This window comes from Corylus avellana, chromosome ca6, assembly GCF_901000735.1.
Source record: "Corylus avellana chromosome ca6, CavTom2PMs-1.0".
Classification (NCBI taxonomy): Eukaryota; Viridiplantae; Streptophyta; class Magnoliopsida; order Fagales; family Betulaceae; genus Corylus; species Corylus avellana.
The window spans coordinates 13,475,175-13,486,341 of NC_081546.1; positions in this window are offsets into that span (position 1 = coordinate 13,475,175).

Below are 11,167 nucleotides of genomic sequence, written 5' to 3' on the forward strand. Positions count from 1 at the left end.
CATTGATAAATTTCTCTTTCCAGAAGGCATTTTTATAATCATCTCTTAACATTACTCTTGACATAAAAACATCTTTATACCATCTAAAATCACTTAAGGTTGGACACCTAAGGTTACTTAGTTGGTCATGTATTCTGGATGTAACATTACTAGGGATTCCTATAAAATGTTTCATTATGGTGTAAATTAAAACATTAATTCCATCAGGGATTCCTCTGTTATGTGCTTCATCATAAATTGGGATTCCTTCTTCATCTTTCTGAACTGCATATTTTATTTCACTACGATTTGCTTTAGTTAAGTATTTTTCCCACCAAGCTTTTAATGTTCCCGTAAATCCTGATGTTAAAATGTCTACAATTTTTGCATTAGTTTTTTCTAGATTTGTAAGGTAATTATTAATAACCATCGACATGTGCTGTAGTTTATTTAAAATTTCTTGTTCAGACAAACCATCAAGATTCCATTCATAAATCTTGTCAGTAGAGACTGAGAATTGGTTAAAAACATTTCATTCTTCATATTTAATGTCTGGTGGTGTAGGTCTAGAGTACCAATTGTGGGTATTAGGCGTTGGTCTAATCATTCTATTAACTTGGAATTCGTTGAATTGTTGTTCAATTTGTTGTATTTCATGACCTGTAGTTTGGTCAGATTCTGAACTTTGTGTTTCATTTGTTGTTTCATATGTGATTATTTGTTTGTCTTTTTTAATGACTTGGACAGTTTTAGAGGGCGAGGCTTCACTTTTGACATTTTCAAGTTGTTTTAGCATATTATTGACCTTTTCAAGACAGGTTTCGTCTTTATATTTTAAGGATAACATTTTGGGTTGTGAAATTTTTAAGAGGGGTTGTTCGTAATGGGGTTTTTTCTTTTCAGTTTGAGTTTTAGTTGGGGGTGTAGTTACTTTAATTCTGTTTTCTATTCGGTCTAATTGTTTTCCTATAGTTATGAGGCTTTGGTTTGTATAACTGTTTTGTTCCATGATCTTTTTTACTTCGTCATCTTTGGAAGTTTTAAAAGGTGAGGCTAAAATTTTTGATCCTTGAAAGTTTACAAAGATCGGTTCGTTTCGAGGGTGACTTGCTTCTGTTATTGTTTGATCTTCTTTTTCCCACTGAGTTAACATGTTTAATTTTTTATTTTCATAAATTTTTATAAATTCAAAGAATTTTACATGCAACTTATGTTCATTCATAAATTTTTCCCATTCTGCAAAAATTTTTATTTTTTGTTCTTTTGTATACTTTAACTTATATTTTTCTCTTTTTTCTGTATGCTTGGTAGAATTGTAGTTCATTATTCAGGGTTGGAGATTTAAAGTAAATGGTTTACTTATAGTCATTAATTGTGGGTGTAAAGGAGGTTTTTCTATATCTGTTTGTGTTGGGGAATTTGGTCCTTTTTCTTCAAAATTTTCTTGATTAGATGTATAACATGGGGAACTTATTACAGATTCTACTTTTATACATTTTAATTTTAAATTTTTATCTCTTCTTAAAGGTTCAATATTAAGGGAGGAGGAGGCAGAATTTCTACGGCTTGTTGGTGTATCTTGTGGATTTCTATGACTTGTTGGTGTATCTTGGAAAGCTGTTGCTTTTATCATGAAGGGTGGTTTGTTGAGTCTTGGTCTATCAAAACTTAACCTAACAATACCATCTAAGTATTGTTGTAAACAGTTTAGATCAAATGCTGTATTTTCTATTTTTGTTGGAATGTTTTCATTTTCTAATAGCCATTCAGATGGGAGTTCTACTTCAGACCATACTACTAATTTTGGTACCCTAACATTTGCGTCACAAGAATGTGTCTGTATAAGTAAAGTTTTATCTTTGGGACTTTTAACAAGAGCATGCACATTAAGATTTGTTTTCATTGACTTATAATAAAATCTGTAAATTAATGCTAAAGGTTGGCTTCCTTCTAACATATTGTAACCTGCTGTTTTAATGTTCAAAGTTAAAGCTTTTAAGATCTGTGGATCACTTAAACTTAAGGTGAAGTCAAGGAAACAGTCAAAATGAATTGGTCCTTTATGAAGACTAGATTCAACAACTCCTAACATGCTAGTGCTGTAATCTTTATGTCTTGCATCTCTTAAACACAAAAGTACAGAGACATTAATTCCTAGGCGGGCTAGGGGTTTTACAGCAACTTGAATTAATCCTATGTGAATGAAATTCATTTTCTTTTCTCTAAGTTTTTTAATTACTTCTCTAGAAAGTAATTGACATGTATCATGATGTTTATTTAAAGCATAGACTTGTTCAACTGTTTTTACACTGTAATCATTGCTAAAAGACAAGGGTGAAAAACTTGATTTATAAATTTCTTTGGTTGGGACCTTGGGTATGTTCCAATCATGTGAATCTATATTTGCTTCAGGAATGTTATATTCTTCTTCATTAACTATATCGGGTAAAGAAGGCAAACTAGATTCAGAGCTCATAGAAGATGTGGATCTAAACAACCTAGACATAATTCAAACTATTTGTTAAGGACAACACAACAAAATTGAAGACTTTCTACTCCTAAATGCTTCTCTTTGACGGGTCTTTAAGTGTTCTGGAATAGCTATTTGTGTGTCCTCCCGACTTACAAGCCTACTTGGCTTGACTGCGATGACGGCACATTGACGGCACAAAGCATACATCCCATAGAACTCAAAGATTTTGCCAAAGATAACATCTAAAAATATACTTGTTTGACAATGCTGTTTTCTAGAATTAACAAATATATGAACTGATATCAAGATGAACAGATCAACTAATGGCTCTAATACCAAGAGGGGACTCACATATATATATATATGCCAAAAACTTTTTCTGCCAAATACCACCTAAATTAATAGGCGAATATTCGGTATATTTTACTCGCAAGTGTGTAAGATCAAAACGATAGTATAGCAGGCAAATACTTAGAATTATTTTTCCTATTTAATTAACAAAATTAAATCAATTGTCACATATTGAATTAAACTAAAAAAATAAAATAAAAGATTAACTAAAAATACTAAGACTAAAAATGGTAGGATTTTAATATTCACCACTAATCGGACTCAATTAAGATAAACAATATGCAATCATTCCAATTATATCAAGATACCCAATGTTAGCCAACCTATGGGCATGGTATCTACTCCTTAAGCTATTGATTTCCCTAAGCAAATAATTTGGCGTGGTATCTACTCTAATTCTTCTCTTTCAAAGGATTTAGCATTACACTAAGTTGTTCTTCAAGAAAGCATAAATCTATGAAAATCGACACCCACATGAATCCTAGGGCATAGTATGTACTCTCGGTTCCCCATGTTGATTAATCCAAGAACCCGTGATGAGATTCTTTTGTCACTATATTATGCCCACGACTCAGTCATCCAAATTGACACATAACAAATAACAAATCCAAACACATGCATATGTTTGTCAAGCACATTCATATGAGGAGTTCAATTAAATAGGAAATAATCAAGTTAAATATCAAAAATATAATTATAGCAAAAGCGCCAATATTGCAACCCTAAAAAGACCATGATTAGGGCTTCAATCGAGCCTTAACTAAAATACTAACTACATAACAAAATAAATTGGAAGAGAAGAAAAACCCAAAACTCTTCTTGATCTAGCCTTCAGTTCTTTATCCTAAGCTTGTGTCTGCTTCTCCCCCCCTATTCGAATGAATAGAGGGTCTATTTATAGGGTTTGGAACAACCCTGGACGTTCTTGTGCAAAATAATAACTCACAATTTGAGTTGGAATAGGATTCTAGAGTTTGAAACTGTGTCAAAACCGTGTGTAACCGCGTGGTCAGTTTCCCAGCATACGAGTGCGCTCGATCACATGCCTGTGATCGATCCTTGGCTTGGGCGTTTGAGCGCTTATGTGCTCAATCCTGCTGTGTGTGCGATCGAGCGCTGATGTGCTCGATCCTAGTAGTGCTGCGATTGATCCTATGGCTTCCATCTTTTTCCCAAATATTGTCTTCTAAGTCTGAAACTTGCCAAAAACACTTGCTTTTCTTCAAAAACCCTAAAAATACTAGAAAACACAAAAACAAAGCAAAACATCAAATAGTAACAAAACTAAGAGATTAACATATGTGAATTAAGGGGCTAGAATATGATATATTCAGTGCTTATCAGAACCAATCTTGTGGCTTGGTTGAGCAAGAAACAGAACTCTATATCTTTCTCCACTTCAGAAGTTGAATACACTGCTATATGAAGTTGCTGCACAGAGCTCTTATGGATGAAGAAGCTTCTAACAAATTATGGTCTTGATCAAGAGAAAATGTTGGTGTCTTGTGACAATCAGAGGGGTATAAATATTTCAAAGAATCCAGTTTAGCACTCTTATACGAAACACATTGACATCAAGTATCATTTTATTCGTGATTTAGTTGAAACTAATGTCATTACTCTTGATCATGTGGCTACGGAACGTCAACTTGCAGACCTATTTACTAAAACTTTGGATGTGTCTCGTTTTGAATTTCTTCGTTTTGCAATTGGTGTTTGTGAACAGCCTGAAAAAGGCTTGAATGGGATCCAAGGAACATCAATGGTGTGTGGTGTATGTATATAATTTTTGCGTTTCTTTGCTTTTATTTGTTTGTCTTGTTTGGATTCCATGCTCTTGCTTCTATCTGAAATGGTATACTTGATGTATTCTTGGTTGAATGTATTCTCGATGCTCTCAAGGTAGAATTCTTGGAGTGTGAGGAAAGAAGAGTCTTACCTTCTTGTCTGATGTATCCAGAGTGGCTCGTTTCTTGTTTTTCTTTGCTCTAATCTATTTGTGAGAGCAAGTTTGTCTTGAACTGAATCCTTCTAAAGCTTGCTCAGTGTAACCTCTTGTGTCTTAAAATGAGGATGTGGAACTTGTTATATGGATTTTGCGTATTCCTTAAATATTCTTTTGTGTTTGTGACAAATTGACCCCACAAGTTTCACCTGTTTCTAAAAGTGTTCATGGCATCACCTCCCTCAATCACAAGATTTTGTTTTGATCAAAGATCAGTGCTCTTTTAATGAGTCCAAATAATGACATGCTTTCTCATTATTATAGAAAAAGCTGGTGTCTATGCATTATGGTAAAAGGTGAAACACTCAAGGGATTGTGATTTCATTGTAACTCTTGGACAATTGAGAAGGAATGGGTGTGTGACCTTCTACTAATCAATAAGGGGTTTGACTTTTGAAGAGATGTCCTTGTCTTGAGATGTTTTCCCTTGCGTTGATTCTAAGATCCTTGATTTTTGTTACATTGAATATGTATTATCTTGATATGGTGGTTCGGGTAAACTTGCTTTAACTACGGAAACAAGTGGGTTTCAAGTTAGAATTTCCTCTATGTTCTTCAAACAAAGTTGTGTTATCTCTTCCTCCTCATACTCTACTAATGTGTCTTGTGGTGCTCATAAGAGAATATGTATTTTCTTGAATATTCCTTGTTAGCTATCCCTTTGACCATTATGACAAAATGGGGGAGAGTTGTTATGAAGGTTTCAATGCTTTCAATGCTCTAATGTCATGAAATTCTTGTCTTGGTTATAAATGTTGAATGTTGTCTTGTTAATCATGATGGTGTTGTGTTTTTGCCTTCCTCTCTATTATCCTGTTGTTTTGAATATGATGTAGTAATGTCTTCTGTGTGACATGTTTCAGAGTATGCTCTTGCTTCTTTGTTCTTGAGTTTGGTTTAAGAGAAAGTTGTTGGGTTGCTCTTGTTTTAAATAATGCTATAATGGTCATTGGTGAAGTGTTCCATGACCTAGCATTTTGTTTGGTGAGTCTGCTTTTTCTTGTCCTTATGGTTTGTTGTTTTTATGGCTTTATGCCTTAGTTTTAAACCTTTGTTTTAGGGTTTTGTCATTGAATGGCCACAGGGGGAGATTGTTAAGTTTTAGATTGGCCTAATTCAATGACTGTTCTTGTAATGTCTGGGTGTTTAAAGCTTTGAGTGTTTGTGTGTAAAACCTTAGGGGTTGTTTGAAGGGTAGTCTAAGTGCTTTTTGGCCTCTTGAAGTGTTCCCTGTTTTCCCGTCAGAATGAGGCTTGTAACGGGTCTGGATAAAGAGCCCCTTGGTTTCCCGTCAGAAGTACCATCAGAGCGGGACATGTAACGGGAGTAAAAGTGGTCTCCTGGTTTATGGTCAGGAATGGCATCAGGACGAGGATGTGATGGGAGTAGAAGTTGGACTCCCTGGTTTCTCATCAAGAATTGCGTCAAGACAAAGATCTGACAGGAGCAGAAGTTGGACTCCCTGGTTTCTCATCAAGAACTGTGTCAAGACGAGGATGTGACGAGAGAAAAAGTTGAACTCCCTGTTTTCTCGTCAAGAAGCTCATCAGAATGGGACATGTGATGAGAGCAAAATTGAAGACTCTGTTTTGTCGTCAAGAACCCTGACAAGTACCAAATATTGCATATTTGGACCCCTTTATTTACATTAGTTAATCATTTAGCTGTGTCGTTATTTAATATTTTGTGTTAGTTTTGTGTTTTTAGTGTTTTGCAGGTCATTAAAGTAAAACTACAGCTTTAAAGGGAAAAATGCAAAGTTTGGAAGAAAGCATACTTTGAGAAGACCTAGATGAGGTGGTTAAGTTTAACCAAATCCAAGAAAAGGTTAAATCGGATTAAAGATCAGATTGGATTAAAGATCAGATTGGATAAAATTTCGGATTTGATTCAAATTCAGATTTTGCACATGTCTTAGTATTTTGACCATAACTTTATGCTCAAATATCGGATTGAAGTGATTCAAATGGCATTGGAAGCTAACTCAAAATAATACCATTCATTATGAAAAAGGATTTTCATAACTCGGACGGTTACTATGCCAAAATCGCCCCGCAATTAAAGGACACAAATCTGGACGAATCCTATTCCGATTTCATACTTCTATTTTGACTGGGAGACAGACCTCCGAATTATGTAGGTTTAATAGGGCTTTTAGGACTTTCCTAAGCCTATAAAAATAGACTTCTTTGCATTCAAGAAAAGATATAGAATTCCAGAGAGCAAAATTCTACAGTTTTTCTCTTTTTAGTTTAGGTTTTCTTTAGATTTAGGTTTTATTTTTATGTGGAGCTAAATTCCCAACTAAGGTTGGGGATGAAGCCTCACCGATAAAGAACATCAATACTTTCATGTAAGTCTTTATTTATCTGATTTTATTGGGTTTAATATTTCATTTGTTTTACTTCTTTTCAATGTGTGGAGTGATTCTTAGATATCTTTTGTGATTCAAGAATACACTTGATGATTTAAGATAATTTCTCATAATCGATTGCTTGATTTTATTTGCCTAAATAATTGGATATCCCTTGTGATTTGTTCTACGGATACATTTGGTGTTTCAATTAAGATTGGATATCTTTTGTGATTTATGTGTACATTTGATCATTTAATTGATATTGGATTCCTCTAGTGATTTGTGCAATGAATGGATACATGAGATGGTTTTGATTAATTGTTTGAAGCATAGTAAAACATATCTAAGATTTTAATTGTGAGAACTTTATATTAATATTGATAAACATGGAAGTATGTTGTTATGATTCGATGAGTGTGAATTCTCAAACCTTAGTATTTTATCTCTTAGTTTATCTTAATTAGTTTATGTTTGTCTTTTAATTTTCAAAACCAAATTCAAAACCCTTTTGGAACTATATTAGAATTTAATTAGTTTAAATATAAATTGCTCTTTCAAAAATACAATTTCCTGTGGGTTCGACCTCGCACTTGCAATCCATTAGCTACAATTGATTCGTGCACTTGCGAGTTAAATAAATTTGCACAACAAATCCCGTTAGGATGGGACATATAACGGGACCAAAGTTGGACTCCCCAGTTTCCCGTCAGCTAATGCGTTAAGATAGGACATGTGATGAAGAGGAGACTTTTGTTCTTCCTGTCATAACATAAATGCTTTCTTGTTAAGACGTGGAATTCTTAAATCTACGAGTTTGTTCTTTCCGTCATAACCGGAAAGTGTCCCATTAGGACATGACGAAGAAAATGGATCTCCTATAAATAGTCTCTCAGTCACTGTTCATTCTTGAGACTTTGGAAATTTATTTTGTTGAGCTCTCTCTTCACTAAAGTCTCTTTTCTCCACTAGCACTGGTTCTTGGTGGTATTGACATTCAAGAGGGGATGTGATATAGCTTGAAGTTGCCCCTTCTCTTGTTTGGCGTCTTAGCCTTTGGTGTATTACCTTGTTTACTTGCTCATGATAAAGATGGTTAGTTTGGAGGTTTGTTGAAGAAAGTCTACCAAAAGGTTGGTAAAGGAGATGCGCTGATTGAAGATGGTCACGATGGAGACGAGTTGAGAGGTTTGTCGTTCTTACTAAGTTTAAAGGTGCTCAAGAGTGTGGGTATCGCCTATTCTATAACTGTGAATCTTCTTTTAGTGATTTCTTGAGTTTGGCTGCCCTGGAGTGGTTTTTACCTTGAGATGTTCAAGGGTTTTCCACTTCGTAAACAAATCTTGTGTTGTGGTTGTGTTTGTTTTATACTTCCGATGTGCATGTTATATGGTTGATAATATAGCTTAGTTATTCTCTATTAAATACTTGGTTGCAAGAGGTAGAACACGATCCATATAAACTTTTAGATTGTATTATAAAAATGTTTGTTTTCCCGAATAGTTGTATTTAGGTTTTAAAGTTTTGGTACATCACAGTGACGACTAAAATGTCGTCGCTAGTACTAATGTGTTATATAATATTAATTTTAAAACCCTATTAATGACAACATAAATGTTATTACATATATATTATTGTTAGTGACACAAATAGTAAAAAAGTAGTAAAAAAAAACTTTGTGCGACATCCCACTCTAATATTGGAGACGACACATAGTTTTAGCGACCATCACAAAAGTCGTAGCTGAAAACGTCATCGCTAATAATTTGGTAATTGATAACCGAATCCTTTGTAGTTTTCGGCCTTACCTTTTTCTTTCTTTCAACACCAAAAATATAATTAATGTATTTGTAAATGAAAAAAAAAAAAAAGAAAAAGAAGCAAAAGTACAAACGCCGTTGTGCGCTCCATGCTTTTCAGTTTCTACATGTAACAACCCAGGGAAAGGCGCTAACCACATCTGCGCTATCACCCCAAAAGGACTAGTCAATTTGGAGTTTTCTCTAGAATTCATTATAAAGCACAATTTCACCTAGTAACTAGGCAATGTGGGACTTGGCACCCATGACTATTTTTATAAACCACACACTCTATGTGGGTATCTTCTCATCTTCCCAATATGGGACCGGGGTATTACAAACTCCCCCTCTTAAATTCCTGACGTCCTCGTCAGGGCCACATCATGCAGTGCTTTAATACCACATGGCCTGGCGTTACTAAGTGGCTCTGATACCATTTGTAATGGCTTAGGAAAAAGCGCTAGCCACATCTGCGCTATCACTCCGAAAGGACTAGTCAATTTGGAGTTTTTCCTAAAATTCATTATAAAGCCCAGTTTCACCTAGTAATTAGGCAATGTGGGACTTAGCGCCCATGATTATCTTTATAAACCACACACTCTATGTGGGTTTCTTCTCATCTTCCCAATATGGGACCGGGGTATTACAAAAATTGTGACGTCTCACATCGCCTGGGTATGGAGATGAGGATATGCTTAAATGTATACTACATCCTTAATGACAACAACGCGTTTTAAAGCCGTGATGGTCTTGATTCCATCAGAACTCTACAGTTAAGCGTCCTTCTGCTGGAGTAGTACCAGGATGGGTGACCTCCTAGGAAGTCTGGTTTGGGGGAATCAAAAGCGAACAATATTGTGTGTCCTTGAGATGGGGTATTACATATGGTATCAGAGCCATTGCCCAGCCTGAGATGGGGGGAGCGTGCACAAGCCCATGAAGGTCGCTAGCGGGCACTCGTTGGGACGGACATCAAGAATGGGCTAATCCCATGAGGGTCGCCAGCAGGGACGCTGGGTCCTAAGAGGGGGTGATTGTGACGTATCACATCGCCTGAGTATGGAGATGAGGATATGCTTAAATGTATACTACATCCTTAATGACAACAACGCGTTTTAAAGCCGTGATGGTCTTGATCCCATCAGAACTCTGCAGTTAAGCGTGCTTCTGCTGGAGTAGTACCAGGATGGGTGACCTCCTTGGAAGTCTGGTTTGGGGGAACCAAAAGCTGACAATATTGTGTGTCATTGAGGTGGGGTGTTACACGGTAGTTCTCATATCCGGATCTTTTCAAGCTCGATCTATCGCCCTCCATTCCTCCATAACTCCAACGTGACACACCATTGTGATCACCGGCCTCCTAGCATTCCACCAATGTCGCCTTGTTCTCATTCTGATCACCACGCATTGATGCGTGGTCCCATGCGCCTGCACGTGCGTCTCATGCACTGCCGCATGACCTCCAAGTTGCTAATAGAAGCTCTTTCGCTGGTCTCCCTCCGCCTCATCCTCTATTGAAGTTGCTGCTCAATGGGCTTTTTTCTGTTATTTTTATTTTCCCAGTATTTTTCATTTTCTCGTCTTTTGCTGCTTTTTTGTTTGTGGGTTACTGTCTCTTAGATCATTGGCGTTTTATTTTTACAGTTGAGACTTTTATAACTGGATTTGTGTTGATACGTCTCTATTCTTCAGTCCTTGCATCAAACTATATATGAAAGTGCATCTTCCGCTTTTAACTCCTTTCAGTGTTACTGCTATTTTCAAGTTGGGGTTCATATAGTTTTGCATTAATCTGTGACCATTTTGCTTCTGTAACTACCTTGAGCGGCTCCTTGAGAGGATTAGGTCACTTGTTTGACAAATTTCTTACCTTTTGTATGTATTTATGCACTGTTGTATTTCATTTTGGGATTGTTGTTGGGAAACTCACCCCCTTTTCGGTTTTAGGATTGTCTACTCTCTCTTCATTTTGAATCAGGAGTTGGAATGATCATTCCTTGTACCCATTTTCCATATTCAATTAGAAAAAAAAAAAAAAAAAAAAAAAAAAAGAAAAAAAAGTACAATATGTTTCAACGCATTGCGTGTAGTGTAATACTCCGGTCTCATATTGGGAAGATAAGAAGAAGCCCACATAGAGTGTGTGGTTTATAAAAATAGTCATGGGTGCTAAGTCCCACATTGCCTAATTACTAGGTGAAACTGGG